This window comes from Bufo gargarizans, chromosome 8 (assembly GCF_014858855.1).
Source record: "Bufo gargarizans isolate SCDJY-AF-19 chromosome 8, ASM1485885v1, whole genome shotgun sequence".
In the NCBI taxonomy this organism is placed as follows: domain Eukaryota; kingdom Metazoa; phylum Chordata; class Amphibia; order Anura; family Bufonidae; genus Bufo; species Bufo gargarizans.
The window spans coordinates 148,599,306-148,617,339 of NC_058087.1; the positions used below are offsets into that span (position 1 = coordinate 148,599,306).

Sequence of the window (18,034 nt, forward strand, 5' to 3'; positions counted from 1 at the left end):
GCAGTGTATTGAATAAGTCAGTGGCGATGCTAAATTTTTCATTACATGCAATTACAAAATCATTCAGATCCAGGTACTGGTTTGAAAACTGTACAATATTTGTCATGGGACAACCCCTTTAAGTATTTAGAGAACCAGGCAATGGCTTCAGTTTCATTTCATATACTCCGGAAAGTGTCCAGATACCCGCCAGATCCCATTACAGTGAATAGGGATCCGGCGGTGCCAGATACGGTGAACTCCGGCAGTCTGTTCTACCCCTGGAACGCATGGACTGCCGGAGAAAAAGTGCAGATGTGAACCCAGCCTAATGGAGTTGCATATGTTTCAATCTATTTTTTTTTTTTTTTTTTTACTTATCTGTTTGAAACTGTTCTTGTTTTAAATAAAGATTTGAAGCCGTCATCTGCTGAAAAAACGGATGCATTTAACGGAAGGAAATGTAATGTTCATATCTCATTTGTAAAACAAAAAAAAAAAAATGTTTCAAGATCTCAGTGAATCCTGGTTGATCCCGGTGACTCTGGCCTAATGCGATCCACCAGATTTCTGCCTGTGCTCTGATATGTTTGTACGTGAAACCGCAGAGAAAGCAAAAAATGCCAATGTGAACTGAGCCCCATCACTGAATTCTTCCTGCTCGTCAGGTTCTCTGCAGTTGCTCGGAGAGAACGTCATTGACCGCTGTGGAGATTGATAATTTTTTTCGCGGGAAACGGCCTTCAACAGACTACTTAAAAGATCCTGTCATCTGCAGTAGGGAACCCATGGGCACTTGCTTCCTGATAATGTTCTCACTCACATCCATCCGTATTTCCAGGATCGCAATCACATTTCCTTGGCGCGGGAAACCAAACAACGTGCTAGATCCAAAGTGAATCTGTCAAGGGGGCACAACACCACATAATGAGGATGTGAGACCCCTTCCTGCTAACCCGTGTGCCCCTGGAAGTTCACATTCAAAGCACCTTTTGACCTTCCCAGCCATTCTAATGGAATACATAATACCTTCTAGTACCTTGGATAATGCGCTAATCTCCATCACCGCTCTGAATTTCCCTTCCAAGTTGTGCTCTTTTGAAATAGAGTAAAGCAAAATTGAGCGTTCCTGGAAGGGAAGTACCTGGTGCCAATGTAAGGCGCCGGAAAGGAGTTTTCCTTCATATCAGCACTATCTAAAGGGCTCGACTCTATCCTGTAATTTTATTTCTCGCTCTGCTTACATTACTCTGTTCTTTAATTTAGTCAATACAATTGTTAAGTGGGAAAGTTGAGCTCGCGTCTTGTAGCGTTAAGACTATTGCCAGAAGATGGGGGGAAAAAAGGATAGAAGCAAAAAATGGTGACAAAAAATAATTGCAATTTAGACGTGTGGAAACGTTGAATATAGCGGTTATATAACATATAAATATACTTTACTAGGACACGCCGTCAGCACCTTATTCTTCATTTTGTCTGGATCTCTCCCATCGGAAGTTCTCATTTTCTCATATTTTTTTTGTTTTTAAATAGGCACTGTATTTTTTAAGCTATTCCTGAAAGCTGTTGGCTTGTCTGTTCCATTCTACAGGCAAATTAAAGGGCATCTGTCGGCAGATTTGTACCCATGACACTGGCTGACCTGCTACATGTGCACTTGGCAGCTGAAGGCGTCTGTGTTGGTCCCATGTCCATATGTGCCCGCATTGCTGAGAAAAGTGATGTTTTAATATATGCAAATGAACCTCTAGGAGCAACAGGGGCGTTACCATTACACCTAGAGGCTCTGCTCTCTCCGCAACTGACATGGTCAGACAGTGAAAATGTCATCACACCTGGCTCTGTCAATCAAAGTGGAGAGGGCGTGGCAGTTGCAGAAAGAGCGGAGCCTCTAGGTGTAATGGTAACGCCCCCGTTGCTCCTAGCGGCTCATTTGCATATATTAAAACATAATTTTTCTCAGCCATACGGACACATATGAACATGGGACCAACACGGATGCCTTCAGCCACCAAGTGCACATGTAAAAGGTCAGTCAATCTCATAGGTACAAATCTGCCCTTTAAAAATAGCTCTAGCATTAAAACTGTGTTTTTGTTCATTTTTGTATTAAAAATTTAGCTGCCCAGTAATAACAGGAATAGTTTTTATTGTAGCATGAAAGACATATGAGATGTTTTATGTTATATTTGCACTGTAATTCTTTGCAGTTTTACTCTTTTTACCTCTGGGGAGGTGAAGCACCTGTACATTGTCACATATTTTAGAATGATATTCATACTATATTCAGCTCAGTAGATTTAATGGACCCTCCAGGCAAAAACTGTACACTGTGGCCTATTACAGGGGTCAATTATCAGCAGAAAGGGGCGCTCATTTCCAATCATATTGCCTGTCATTCAGACAAAACAATTAGCTGATCAGACCTTTCATATGTCTATAAAACTCATTTTTTGTCAGTGGCACCTTTCCTCATTAAACAGGGAATGTGCTCCCAGCAGTAATGTGCACTAACGATCCGATCATTCACGTGACCCTTCTGTCAATTATCTGCCTGCGTGAAGAAACTTAAAGGGGTATTCCAGCTATTAAACATTATCCTCTATCCACAGGATAAAGGATAAATGTTAGATTGGAGGGTGTCCTACCGCTGGAACCTCTACCGATCACGAGAACGGGTACCCCATAGTCCTCGGAGCCACAGAAGTAAACTGAGCGGCAGGTCTAGCACGCAAACTGCCAATCCATTCATCTCTATGGGCGTTCTGGAAATAACAGAGTGCTGCACGTGGCTGTCTCCAGAACTTCCATAGAGATGAATAGAGCAGCAGTGCACATGCTCTGCCTGCTGCTCATTTTGGGGGGCTCCAAGGGGTACAGAGTACCCATGCTCATTATCAGTGGATGTCCCAATGGTAGGACCGCAACCAATCTAATAATTATCATCTGTTCTGTGGATAGATGATAACTTTTAACAACCAGAATACCCCTTTAACCACCTAACTGTTTTAAGTGGAGGGGCGAGGGCTGCTTTAGATGCTGCTTTCTCCTGAATGGTACCAGCTACAAACATGCAACTGGTCTTGTTTGAAAGCTGACAGTCCATACAAGACCATAATGACAGCTAAAGTCCAAGCAACAGAGAAGAAATAACTGTTAAAAATCGAGTCGGGAATAATCCCGGGTAAAACCTGCTTTTACTTTCACTTTCAGCTGCATTCACTGAATCCCGATTTCTATCAGTGATATCTTCCCCTGTACTGAACATATTGCTGTCATACTGGTATTGTCTGAAAGCTTGGAATGTCAGCTTTCAAACAATACAAAGCTCTAGCTGGTACCAAACCAGAGATATAAGCAGTTAACATTTGTACCACACAGTAAACACTGTAAAAAAAAAAATCCTAAAAATAATTTAAAAATGTTTTTTTTTTTTTTTTATCTTTCCCCCGAAAAATTAAATAATTTTTTTTATACACAATATATACCCCAACATTTTATCACTTCTAGAACACAAAGGGGAAAAATATTATTTGTTCTTAAGGCTAAAATTATTGATGTCTCTAAGGGGTTAAAAATGCAATAGTGTCCCCTGAGTTGTGTGCCAACAAGATTTACTGCAGACACACATTTAAAAAAGTGACATTTTTGGGAGGGTTTTTCCAAATTTATCATTATTGTTAAAGGGGTTGTCCGGCCTTGAAGCCGACAACTCCTTGGGTCCTCCTCAATCCCCCTTAATTTACAAAAACCCCACCTGCTGGTCCACGGAGAAAACTTCTCGGGCCCCTCACTGACATAGCACGCTGAATCAGAGCCTTTAAAGATAATGGATCGACCAGTAAAGTGCCATTTATCTAAGGCTTAGGGACGTCATCTTTTTTTCTTTTTGGATCCTGTAAGATTCCCGTTGTTGATCTTCTGAGAACTCTTCATTATTTGGCAGACTTGAACATATTTCCAGGATTTAAATGGTAATGCACTTGTTTGTCAAGTATCCTGGCTTGTCTGAGTGTTATTTGCAGTGCTGTGATTAACCCGAAGACATTGCCTCAGAGATGCTATGAAAAGATTGTGCATTCAACCTGATTCATTCTCTAGTGATGTGAGGCTGGCTCGGACACCATCCCATAATTCATTATAAAATGTGCTTATTTTCACGTCTGTCGCACCTAATGAGTCTCACGATGTATATTAGGATTTTTCGCCTATTTTCTCCTTCAGACTGTAGCACTGACTTGGTGATGTACTTCGTACAGCTTTAACATTTAAAAGGGTATTCTGGTTACAACAAAGTATTCCCTAGAATAGGGGTTAGCTTTTAGATCGATGGCGGTCTAAGCGAAGACCATGAATGAAGGCGGCCATTTAAAGGGCATCTGTCAGCAGATCTGTACCTATGACATTGGCTGACCTGTTACATGTGCACTTGGCAGCTGAAGACATCTGTGTCGGTCCCATGTTCATATGTGCCCGCATTGCTGAGTAAAATAATGTTTTCATAAATGCAAATGAGCCTCTAGGAGCAATGGGGGCGTTACCATTACACCTAGAGGTTCAGCTCTCTATGCAACTGCTGCTCCTTCACCCCTTTGACAGGTTCAGGCAACAGTTGCAGGAGCAGAGCCTGTAGGTGTAACGACAACGCCCCCGTTGCTCCTAGATTCTCATTTGCATATAGTAAAGCATAATATTTCTCAGCAATGAGGGCACATATGGACATTGGACTAACACAGATGCCTCCAGCTGCCAAGCGCTCATGTAACATGTTCTTTCCGTCATTCCGCTAATGCTCGTCATGTATAATGGTTTCCTATTTCTTGCAGGTTTTGTTGCAAAACAGTTACAGCTGATAAGTATGTGAGAGACAGTGAAGCCAAGACCCAGGTTACAGCAAAAGGTGAGTTTTTAGTATTTCACATGAAATCCATTACAATTTTCAATATATAAAAAAAAATATATATATTACAGGGTGGTCCAAAAATATGGAGGAGGGGGGGCACACACAATCTTGCTGAAAGAACACTGGGAATGTGCCATCTTCTTTGCACTTAGTCACGTAATAATTGCAGATACTTGGCTGCTGTAAGGTTACCGTCGTTGAAAAATTAGCCCACATATCTTCATCCCCCCACACTCCCCAATATGACTTTGTGTGTCAGCCATCTTGGAGGGATCTGTCCAGTGCAGATTTGTATCAATCCAGTATTGGCGGTTTTGTTTGTTCATATCCCTGTTCGCCTGCACTTTTTGACATGTCCAACATGAAACCCGTTTGGTGAAATTAGCCAACTATGTCATGGCGGATGGGTGGTCTGTTAGGGTGCCAAGCGTTGAAATCTGCTGGAATGACTCAGGTACTGCGTTCCCCGGAGATGAGCACAATCTCCGTCCTCTTCTCACGTGTTAATCTTGCAGCCATATCTGTGTCTGTAGCAAAGAGAAACTTGTTAACCCTTTAAGGACCTCAAACATGGCACCCGCTCGCACGTGCAGCAGGCACAATAGCTGCCGGGTTTCTGCTATTTTAAGTAGCAGAGACCCACGGCACATTTATGCGATCAGCCATAAGGCTGATCGCATGCATTTTCTGTTTCAGATGCCGTGTCATCTGCACAGTCCGAAAGCAGAAGTCGCGCACTTCCGCTCCGGTAACAGTGTTTCCCGGCTAACATTGGGGAACTTGTTACATTGCTCTAATAGGCTGAAGCCTCAAGCAGGCTTTGGTGCCTATTAGATGACTATACCAATAACGGGCACTAGGTGGCAGCATTGTATTGGTATAGTGCAGTGATGTCGAACCTTTTAGAGGCCAAGTGCCCAAACTGCAACCCAAAACCCACTTATTTATCATAAAGTGCCAGTGTATTTAACCTGAATACTATAGTTCAATATAGTATATCTTCCATGCACTTTATCATTTAGCTATTAAAGCCTGCCTACATTCAGTGCCCTGCCCGTGCTTTTTATAGTGCGCCCTGCGCTGATGAATGGCAGGAAAAGTCTAAGGCACATTGGTACACCATAGACTTTTTTCACAGTGCGGGTGCCCACAGAGAGGGCTCTTGAGTGCCGCCTCTGGCACCCGTGCCATAGGTTCGCCATCACTGGTATAGTGCAAATGAAGTGTTAAATGGTGTCTATATACAAATTAATGAACACAATAGGCAGTCTTATGATTGCCAGTTATTGTCTCCCAAGGTGACTTAAAAAAAGTAAAAACAAAAAGTTAAAAAACATTTTTTTTTTGCAAATATATAAAAAAAAGTTCAAATCACCCCCCTTTCCTTAAAGAGGACCTTTCACTAGAATAAAAAAATCTAAACTAACTATACAGTTAGTATTTTAAAATAAAAATACTCAAGCAATAAAAAAAAAACCTCATGGGCACCACCGCGTGTGAAAATGCCCATACTATTAAAATATAACAATATTAATAGCGTACGGCAAATGGCATAATGGGATAAAAATAAAAACAGCCAATTTGCCATTTTTTGTCACTTCAACTACCCAATCGTAATTTTTTTTATAAAAGGTCATCAAAAAGTCGCACACACTTCAAATTGGTATCACTGAAAAGAACAGATCGTCCTGCAAAAAACGAGCCCTCACACAGCCCCGGACACATAACTACAAAAAAGTTATAGGGGTCAAAATATGTTTATAAAAAAAAAAAAAAAATTCCCTCAAAGGTTTACTTTTTTTTTTTTCAGTATTAAAATGCAAGAAAAATTATATAAGTATGGTATCGTTGTAACCGTACTGGCCTAGAGAATGAAGATAACAGGTCAATTTTACCGCATAGTATACAGTGTAAAAAAAAAAAAAACTTTCAGAATTGCGTTCTTTCCCAATTCTACCTCATTTGGATTTTTTTTCCTGCTTCCTATTACATGGTATGCAAATTTAAATGGTGCCATTAGAAAGTTCAACTTGTCCCGCAAAAAATAAGCTCTCATAAAGCTTTGTGAATGGAAAAATAAAAAAGTTAGGACTATGGGAAGGCAGGGAGTGAAAAACAAAAAAAAACGCAAAAATGGAAAATCCCAGGGTCCTTAAGGGGTTAAAGGGGTCTGTCCTATGCCCCATCCAGAAGACAAGATTCCAATGTGAACAGAACCTTACTGATTTCTAATCCCTGCGGGATGGCAGCACTTTATTTCTGTGCAGCAGGTTTCCCCAAAATTAAGGCAGTTTAGTTGCTTTTAGCCAATTCTTTCACATTCTGTCCCGAGTCTTGCCAGAAATACACGAGATTTACTTGAGAACAATCCTGTTTCCCCCCCCCCCCCTTTAAATAATAGGCTCTGCCTTATATTACCCAAGATAAACAACACCTCTGCCTGATTGCAGCCTTTAAAATGTACGGCCAGGTTGCTATGACAACTGATGAAAACGGCAGAAGATAGAAAATCGAGACTAGTGTCCTCACCTTTAATAAAAGCATGTAATGATGGACAGCTGAAAATGTACAAGAGTTGTTCTGGTCATTGAAAATTGCATTGCAAGTTAAACTTTCAGTACATTGCAAGAACATAATACCGCTATACTGTACTGAAGCGCACGCTCCCTCTGTACATACCGTCTGCACAGTTGTACTATATACATGTACTAATGGAAAATATTCCGGACACAGGTGCCCCGTGCAGTTTAGGATTACAGTAATTCTTTATTTGGCCTCATAATTGTGTCGAGAGAGACTGTGAGCTTCACTACAATACATGGCTACCAAAATGTTCCAAACCATAGCAACGTAGGCAGGGTACTGAATCTCCTTAAAGGGGTTGTCCTGATATACATAGATGACCTGTCACCAATATCTGATCGGTGGGGGTCCGACACCCGGCACCCCTGCCAATCAGCTGTATGACGAGGAGGCGGCGCTTCCATTTCTTTACACTACTCATCATCTTCTGTAGAGCGGCGTCGAAGTGTAATTATAAATACTCTCTCCATTGTAGTGAATGGAACGAGTACTTGTCATTATACTGCACTCTCGAGACAAAGTGCAGTGTGATGAGCAGGAAACGGCATGAAGCATGGCACAGCGTCGGACCCCCACAGATCAGATATTGATGACCTATCCTGATGATAGGTCATAAATATGTCTAGCAGGACAAGCCTTTAAGGAGACCAGTCATGTATGGAAACTGACTAGACATACTCCAAGGTATGGAGATTGGCAGTGCTCTATGGAAACAAATATTCAAAGAAGTATAACCCAAGAAAAAGAACCCTCTCACCAGCACCACCTGACCCTTTGAGTCAGGGAATATAACCAGACCAGATATCCTGTTTACAACCCATTGCAAAATATGCTGGTCATTAACCAGTTCTTCCCTCTTTGGATAGAGAAAGGAACGGTCAGATTTCTGCTGTAGTGATGATTTAATAGAGAAATGTCTGAAAGGTTTCAGTGATTTGACGTGTGAATGAACATATCCAACCTATTATCAGATTTATACCTATTCGCAGTACCTTCACAGTACATCTCAGTTGGCATTCCCAATGCTGAGGTCTGAACATCATTGGTGCCTTCTCAGTTCAGATCTCAACTTTGAGGAAGGCCTACTGAGATGTACTGCGCATGTGCCGATTAAACATTCACTGGTGCATGCAGAGGTTTACAAGGCCAAGCAGGAGGACGGTGAGGTGCCTGGCCCTGTCACTCAAGGGGAGAATGGGAGTCACTAAAGGGGAAAGGCTGTGGTGAAGTGGTGCTGTAAGGGGCTAGGCCTGCTCCTTAGTGCACTGAACACCTAATCGGCAAAATATTGGCAAAAGATTTCTAAAAAATGGGCCATGGAGTTCAAAAAAAAAGAGGGGTCGTTTCACTCAGCATGATCGACCCTAAGGCCTATTGCACACGACCGTATGGCTTTTTCAGTGTTTTGCGGTCCGCAAAAAACACGAATGACATCCTTGTGCATTCCGTTCTTTGCGGAACGGAACATCTGGTCCCTAATAGAACAATACTATCCTTGTCCATTACGCGGACAATAATAGGACATTTTCTATCTTTGAACGGAAATACGGAAACTGAATGCATACGGAGTACATTCTGTATTTTTTTTTGCGGACCTGTTGAAATGAATCGTTCCGTATACGGAACGCAAAAAAAAAATGACTGTAAACGGGGAAAAAACATTCATGTGCATGAGGCCTAACATGCAGAATTCTCGGTCAGTGTTGCGCATTGCCAACATGCAATTTCAAAATATTTTTAAATTAAAGCTAGAAAAAAACCTTCAACTTTTTTTGACACCCTCATAAAAACAAACAAAAAAAAACTGTTTTTAGATTAGACTTAATAATAAAAACATAACATAACAGAAAAAGTACCACAGTGCATATGGGTCACCCCGACTGAGTCAGGCAGGAGAAACAAGCACTGGAGTTTAGCAAGCAGTGTGGACGTACAGTATCTCACAAAAGTGAGTCCACCCCTCGCATTTTTGTAAATATTTTATTATATCTTTTCATGGGACAACACTGAAGATACTATGTAAAGTAGTCAGTGTACAGCTTGTGTACAGTGTAAATTTGGTGTGCCCTCAAAATAATACAGCCATTAATGTCAAAACCGCCGGCAACAAAACGGATTACTCCCCTAGGTGAAAATGTTCAAATTGTGCCCAAAGTGTCAATATTTTGTCTGGCCACCATTATTTTCCAGCACTTCCTTAACTCTCTTGGGCATGGAGTTCACTAGAGCTTCACAGGTTGCCACTGGAATCCTCTTCCACTCCTCCATGACATCACGGAGCTGGTGGATGTTAGCGATATTGCGCTCCTCCACCTTCTGTTTGAGGATGCCCTACAGATGCTCAATAGGATTTAGGTCTGGAGACATGCTTGGCCAGTCCAGCACCTTAACCCTCAGTTTCTTTAGCAAGGCAGTGGTCGTCTTGGACGTGTGTTTGGGGTCGTTATCATCTGATGACAGATTTTCTTTAAAGGGAACCTGTCATCAACTTTATGGTGACCGTACTAATGGCAGCATAAAGTAGAGACAGGTGAGTCGATTTCAGCGGTCTGTCATTTATAAGTTAAATGGGCAGTCTCCTTCCCATTGCTCCGATGCTAGCAAATAGCATACAGAGCGGAAGAATATACCAGGGGCCACAGCGGGCGAACAGAGTGGTGCCCAGGAATAATAGTAAGTGCAGTGAGATCCCTGGGCGCCGCTCTACATATCCTGATAGTATGTTTGGACCCATGAAAGGTCCTCAGTATTGGTGGCGCTGTGCGCCCGCCCCTCCTCCGCTTATTGGCAGCAGCAGTGGCACAGGGGGGAGGGAGTGACTCCTACTCCCCTGTGCTGCTGAGGGAACATGAGCACCCTGACAGCAGTGTGCTCCATGTTCTCTGATACTAGGCTGTGCAGTAGGGCAGCCTAGTATCGATAAATGTCAAATCCTGGTATCGTGTCGATTGGGTATCGATATTTCGATACCCGCAACAACCCTAGCCGAGAACCAACATCACAATCATTGCAGACTGGGCCTGGAAAGGAGTCATGGCCACCTGAGAAGGTTCATGGTTATTCATGGATTCCTGCTCTCCTGCCCATCTGCTGATGACTGACAGTCTTCTACCTAGTATTCTCCCTCTCTCTCTAGGAGAGAACTGCCAATCATCAGCAGGTGGGTGAGAGAGCAGGAGATTATGGATAACCAGGACTCTTCTCAGGTAGATTTGACTCTTTACAAGGCTTTAATAATTATGATGCTGGTTCTCAGCAACCACTGACTTTTAGCTGATGAATGGCACACCGCTGACATCAGCATTTCTGTCACTATTTTGTGCTGCCCTCAGTACGGTCAGCATAAAGTTGATGACGGGTTCCCTTTAAGGGAATCATGGGAATATAGTTCTTACTTATGCAACCTATGCCATTATTTCTGACATTTCCTTCTGCGTCTGATCCTCGCCTCGCCATGTGTACATTCTTCTTGGGTGTAATGAAGTGCAGAGTAAAACTTGTTATCCAAGCAGCAGCAGGTGAGAATGATTGAATTACTCTCAAGCCATAACTCTCAAAGCGGACAACATGGAGAAATGTCTATAAAACCATGTTCGGTGTTATGTATGGCCTTGTTGTGACAGTAAATCTGCTAGTCGGACCAAGCAGGATTTTTTTATAGGGCGAGAGAACATATGTATATGAAAAATGAAAGTGTTTGTGTTCTGGGGCTATGTTTGGTGTCCAAGGAAGATGTCCATGAATGCCAGTGGATGCATGAGGGAAGATTTTAGACCATTTCCTTCCTTGTATGCATCTTGTGCTGCTGAGCTGGGGGCACACTGCACACAAACCGCTACACTGTCATCACCTTAGACCAGGGGTGGCCAACCCGTGGCTCTTGAGCCGCATGCGACTCTTTGCTTCTTCAAGTGCGGCTCTAGCTGTGGAGCCGGGAAGCAGTCAGGGGGCTCACTCTCCACCCATGCTCAGATCTCTTCTCCTGATCGGGCACTGTTACTACTTTGCAGCTCCAGCTCATTCTCCACTACGTCCTGATGCACACATTGTGAGAACGTAGTACCTGGAGACATGGACTATGACCTGACGTTGTGCTCATCTGGTCACAGTGGAGAGCGTGTCAGACCTGCAGAGTAGCAGGTGCCCGACCGAGCAGAAGCCCAGTGCCTAATCAGGAGAGGGAAGAGATTTTTTTAAAATTATAGTATGGGGGTCTAATCTGAGCATGGGGGAGGTCCTGATCTGAGCATTGGGGGGGGGGGGCTCTGATCTGAGCAATGGGGGTCCTTATCTGAGCATGGAGGTCTGATCTGATCAGGAAGGGGGAATCTGAGCACTGAGGGTCTGACACTGGGAGTCTGATTTGTGTTGTCTGATCCGAGCATTGGGGGTCTGATGAATTTGGGGGATATTATTTTAGGACAGATGAGGATTGGGGATCTGATTTTAGGAGTCTGACTAAAAATATATTTTTTCTCTTATTTTTCTTTGTTAAAACCTAGGTGCATCTTGTAGTGACTCTAAATGTATAGCTTGTGGCTCCTGGTAGTCATTTTTTGAAATGTTTTTTTTGGCTCTTTGTGTCTGTAAGGTTGGCCACCCCTGCCTGAGACGGTATACACTGATCAGCCATAACACCAAAAGCACCAAAAACAGATGAAGTGATTAACGAGGATTATCTTGTAAAATGTTTTAACTCAGGGGGTGGGAAATATAAGCAATAAGCAAGCAGTCACTTCTTGAAGATGCGTGAAAAGCAGCAATTGAGTATTTGAGTAGTAATTGCCAAGTATGTAATATAGCAAGAGCAAAAAAGTTGGTCAACAATGTTAAAAACTATGAGTAAATTCTTTACAAACAAAGAAATGCCCACGAGAAGTGGACAAGGATATGGGAGGCCTGGAGGTTTGAAAACTCATTTGTTTTTGTCTTGATTTTTCCTTCTCTGTTCTATCTTCACCTTCGGCACTCCAGCTGCTGTGAAACTACAACTGCCAGTGTGCAAACTTACTTGGTTGTTCTTGTAACTCCCACAGAAGTGAAAGGGGCATTCTGGGAGTTGTAGTTTAAGAACAGCTAGAGTGCCAAAGGTTGCTGATCCCTTGAGTATGCTCTCCATACTTGCCATCGTAGTTCACTGTCAACAGTTGGAGTGGTGGGAGGAGCGGACGTAGTTGGAGTGGGAAGAAGCAGCTGTGGTTGGAGCCGTGGGATAAGGTGGACACGGTTGGAGCAATTTGGGAGGTGGACACGGTTGGAGCAATTTGGGAGGTGGACACGGTTGGAGCAATTTGGGAGGTGGACATGGTTGGAGCAATTTTGGAGGTGGACGCAGTTGGAGCAGTGGGGGAAGGTGACCACAGTAGGAGCTGTCGGGGGGAGGTGGCCGCAGTTGAAGTGAGGTTAAGAGCCTAAAACAGATATCTAAAGGGTAGGGAAGACTCGGAGTAGATCAATGCCATCTGTAACCAGAATAATTGAAACAATTTACAAGCAAGATTGTCTATTAATCAGGCCTCATTTTTTATTAATATATATATATTTTTTTTTTTTCAATTAATCTCCCAGCCATGTTAGTTTATTAGGACATTTGTTGGATTTAGGATGACCATATGATAGCGCCATTGTTCACATGGTGCTAGCGGTGCTTGTACGAGTGATACACCCTCTTTAAAATTCAAGTGAATGTGACGAGCAGCTGTGATTGCACTGCATCTCCTCTACAAATGAGACATCACACAGGTCATTTTGAAGAGGAAGTAGCGCTTGCACGGGTGCCACTACCTCCTCAAATAGCTGATTGGTGGGGGTGCTGGGAGTCGGACCCCATCTGATCTAAATTAATGACCTATCATGATGGTAGGACATCAGTATTACACCATTGCACAACCCCTTTAAGCAAGACTGTTTGCCATGCTAGAGGTCCCAACAAAAGTGGACATTAAAGAGCCAAGACAGGAAGTAGAATACATGGAGGGGCTTAAAAAAATTACATCTAGAAAACGATCTACCTGTTTTTGTAAAATATACAGGTTATATAGGTTGTTGATATGTGATAAAAAATTGATGGTAGGTTTTGCATGCATATTTCAGCTTGTGTTTAAAAAATTCCATTGCCACGTCGAATTGCCTTCAGTTGGGGAATCATTGCATATACCGTGCAGTGTTGTCATCATTAAAGACATATCTATAGTGTTATAGTTTACTAGTCATTAAGCCTGTTACAATAACGGGCGCTAGAACAGTAGTGCATAAACATTCGTAGGAACAGTGTATATTAAATGGCACTGACACTGGTGGCTGTGGCTGGTGGCCAAGACTGTTGGCTGTGGCTGTGACTGGTGGCTGTGGCTGGTGGCACTGACTGATGGCTGAGACGGCTGGCACTGACTGGTGGTGCTGAGACTGCTGTGACTGATGGCTGAGACGGCTGGCACTGTGGCTGCTGGCACTGTGACTGGTGGCACTGACTGATAGCTGAGATGGCTGGCACTGACTGGTTGAGCTGAGACTGCTGGCAGCGGCTGCTGTCTGTGGCTGAGAGTGCTGGGACTGTGTGGCTGTGTGATGCACAAACAGTAATGGCGACGCTCTGACGTGGAGAGCACACCATAACCTGCAAGCGGCGGCAGTGATTGGCCGAAACGCAGGTGTGGGCGGCGTGTAGGAATGCCGTGTGTTGACTGGACGGCGTGCTGCGCATGCGCAGTTGAATTATCTGCACACACACGGACATGCAGCCCTGAGCACTCGCACAGGGCTTCTATGTTATATACCTCCCTCCTTCCCTATATTATCTCCTATAAAATAAAAACCCTCTGTGCCTGCACAGAGGGTGTGTCCTATAAGCACAGACGCCGCCCACAGCACGCCGACCAATGAGGACAGGGCGCTCCACACGCCGCCCACACCTGCGCACCGCCCAATCACCGCCGCTGGTGTAGGCGGGACCAGCACTGGGGACTCGTCCTCATTGGCAGTACACCCGGCACAATCTCTGTGCTGAGGATCTACTGCCTGGGGTGTGCGGCTCCACAGCAGACAGACTCCACCATGATTACACTACATTGCGAGCTGTCATCCGAGAAGGGGAAGAGCACGCTGTCCGCGGGGACGCGTCGTTACCCGGCAGGCCCTGTACGGGTGCCCAGGGCTGAGCTCTCACCGGAGACCAGCTTCCAGGATGCTCCAGCTCCTTACTGACTCATCTCCGCCGTCCTCCTGGTTACATGATGAGAGAGCCCGAGGCTCGGAGGAAGGAGGATACGTAGCCTGAAACCTCCCCCAGGGCGCGGCCGTAGTCCCGGGACACTCCCACAGCGGCGTCCAGCGGGCACTGGACCGGGGCTTGGGACCGGGCACCGGGAGTCTCCCACTACGGCCGACCAATCTCCACCCCTGCAGCGAGCAGGAGAGATCATTAGCTCTAGAGCCGGGTATTGGGGGAGCCCTGACAGTGCAGTACACACAGCCCCATCCCCCAAGTTATGTGGCCCTTTATTTCCGGACAGCTCTACACTCTGGGCGCTCTCCCCAATGTACACGCAGGTGGTGCAGGCGGTGTCCGTGCATGTGTGCTGATTGGCCGGTGCGCCACGCATGCTCATTTAACATCTGCACGGACCCAGCGCAGGCACAGAGGGCTTTTATTATATAGTAGAAGATAGATTATTATCAGATGTAGATTATAATATGTGATCAGTGCAGGTTCCTCTGTGATGTCAGCGGTCACAGCGCCTATAGATTATTGTATAGAGCGGAGCCACAGCTGGCGGCCGGGGAGTGACAGGGCTGAGGGCAGTACATGTAGGGACACTGGGGGAGTGGGCTCCATGAGGAGGGAGGACTCTGGGCTCCACACCCCTTTCCTTAGAGGCGGTTTCCCTCCCATGCTGCGGTCAGTCGTGCGGTGATTACCTGAGCTCGGCTCCCGCAGTGTTCTCCTCCTCCTTGGTCCCGCTCACCAAATCCTCCATTCCTCTGTCAGCCCTGTGGCCTGCTTGCCGGCGTGATGCTGTGGGTGTTGTGGCCATGTGTGGTGTGCTATGATTCTATTGGCCGGCGCTCTGCGAATGCGCATTTAGCATCGGCAAACACACACGGACACGTCGCAGGCACAGAGGGCTTTTACTATATGGAGGATAAGGCGCATAGCACTGTGCTTGGTGTTGTCACAGCTCAGGGCATTGCAGCAGGACCGAAGACCACAGCGTTTCAGATGCAGTTTTTGTGTGTACTGTATTACCTTTCACCACACGTTTAATCACTTATCCCCTTTAACTGGTAACATAACGTTCATTTTGAACAAACTGTTCATCTGAAGAAGAAAAAAAGAATCTACATACTGTACATTTTGCTCTGCAAGAAATCCGTTTTGCACGCATATTTCGGCTTGCATTTGAAAAATTCTTTTAAACATTGCCAGGTCTAATTGCCCGTATTTTTATGGTTTAGTGGAAGCCTAAAGAGGAATAAAATGAACCCTAAATAAAATATGCCGTCTGCAGTAATTGATTTGAAATGCATACATTAACTAAATGAAGTTATTTTTAAGTTTCTGCTAAGGGTACATTCACATCAGCGCTGTTGTTCTCCTGCTGGAACAGCCTGCCGAAGTTCTAGCTGGATACTGCCGTTCACCTCCAGATCCCCATGGACTATAATTTGATCCGGTGGGGATTGTGGCATAAAGAGAATTGGTCACGATTCTGAACTGTTACCTGCAGTAATACACGAGTAGTACTGCACATGAGGAATCCAGGTCACCATTTATTTTTCCCCACTGCCCCCCGTTTTTCCAATGTCCGCATTTAAAGCTGCAGAGAAATGAACAATCTGGATTATATTACCTACAGTATATAATGGATAACACCACCACATCACTAATGTATATTGAATAAAGATGTTATTTAATATTATTTAATATGTTATAATAATGATACACAGTGCATGATAATACTAATACACAATAAAAATTGGATCCCAATGTGACAGTAGGCGGCGGAACGATAGCAGCACAGATCACTTGGTCAAAACCACATAAGGTAAGAAAGAGTCCACATAAGTTTAAATGTGTAATAAATACTAGTGGGGGGGCCCCCCCCCCCCCCCCCCTAAAAAGATTATTATATGTCTCCTATATACATGCCATCAAAAATAAGCAAAACACAATGGCTATGGAAAGGCAGGTAGACGGAAGTCAATCCTGTGTATGTAGTATAATGGATGTGGATTCTGCGGTGCTACTCATCAACTAAAGTCATATGCCTCAGTTATTGTGGACACTCTCTGAGGCGTATGAGAGCACTAGCTGCAGGTTACAGTGGCGAATGAGGAGGAGACAGCACACTACTGTTTAAGGCTAACTGCACACTACCTTCAGAGATCCGACTATTTGCCAGAATGCAGCCAGATCTATAGTGAATGGGGCTGGATGGAGCCTTACAAACCTCCGGCAATGCCGCAGTACGCAAACAGCCTGCCGTATCTCTGACGCTAGTCTGCAAATAGCATAAGATTGCCTGTGGTGGCACTATTTGAGGACCAGGTAGCAATATATTACTAGTACTGGTTCACACATACTTGGTACATACAGTTGCAAGAAAAAGTATGTGAACCCTTTGGAATGATATGGATTTCTGCACAAACTGGTCATAAAATGTGATCTGATCTTCATCTAAGTCACAACAATAGACAATCGCAGTCTGCTTAAACTAATAACACACAAAGAATTAAATTTGACCATGTTTTTATTGAACACACCATGTAAACATTCACAGTGCAGGTGGAAAAAGTATGTGAACCCTTGGATTTAATAACTGGTTGAACCTCCTTTGGCAGCAATACCTTCAATCAAACGTTTCCTGTAGTTGCAGATCAGTCGTGCACAACGGTCGGGAGTAATTCTTGACCATTCCTCTTTACAGAACTGTTTCAGTTCAGCAATATTCTTGGGATGTCTGGTGTGAATCACTTTCTTGAGGTCATGCCACAGCATCTCAATCGGTTTGAGGTCAGGACTCTGAGTGGGCCACTCCAGAAGGCGTATTTTCTTCTGTTTAAACAATTCTGTTGTTGATTTACTTCTATGCTTTAGGTCGTTGTCCTGTTGCAACACCCATCTTCTGTTGAGCTTCAGCTGGTGGACAGATGGTCTTAAGTTCTCCTGATAAGTGTCTTAATAAACTTGGGAATTCATTTTTCCTTCGATGATAGCAATCCGTCCAGGCCCTGACGCAGCAAAGCAGCCCCAACCCATGATTCCCCCACCACCATACTTCACAGTTGGGATGAGATTTTGATGTTGGTGTGCTGTGCCGCTTTTTCTCCACACACAGTGTTGTGTGTTTCTTTCAAACATCTCAACTTTGGTTTCATCTGTCCACAGAATATTTTGTCAGTACTGCTGTGGAACATCCAGGTGATCTTGTGCAAACTGTAAACGTGCAGCAATGTTTTTTTTTGGACAGCGGTGGCTTCCTCTGTGGTATCCTCCCATGAAATCCATTCTTGTTTAGTGTTGGACGTATCGTAGATTCGCTAACAGTCTTTAGCTGACACTCTAGGATT

At 44.2% G+C, this 18,034-nt stretch overlaps 1 protein-coding gene across 7 annotated transcripts in view; it reads left to right on the top strand.

Moving 5' to 3' along the window:
• Positions 1-18,034, top strand: part of MRTFB (myocardin related transcription factor B) — a 266,554-nt gene that overhangs the window by 64,063 nt on the left and 184,457 nt on the right. For 6 of the 7 annotated variants that reach the window (XM_044302677.1, XM_044302684.1, XM_044302681.1 and 3 more), the window contains exon 2: positions 4,806-4,879. The exons of the other annotated variant lie outside the window; for it this stretch is intronic. The gene's annotated coding sequence lies outside the window, so the exon portion shown is untranslated. The remainder of the gene's footprint in view (positions 1-4,805; positions 4,880-18,034) is intronic. 7 annotated transcript variants of the gene reach the window in all.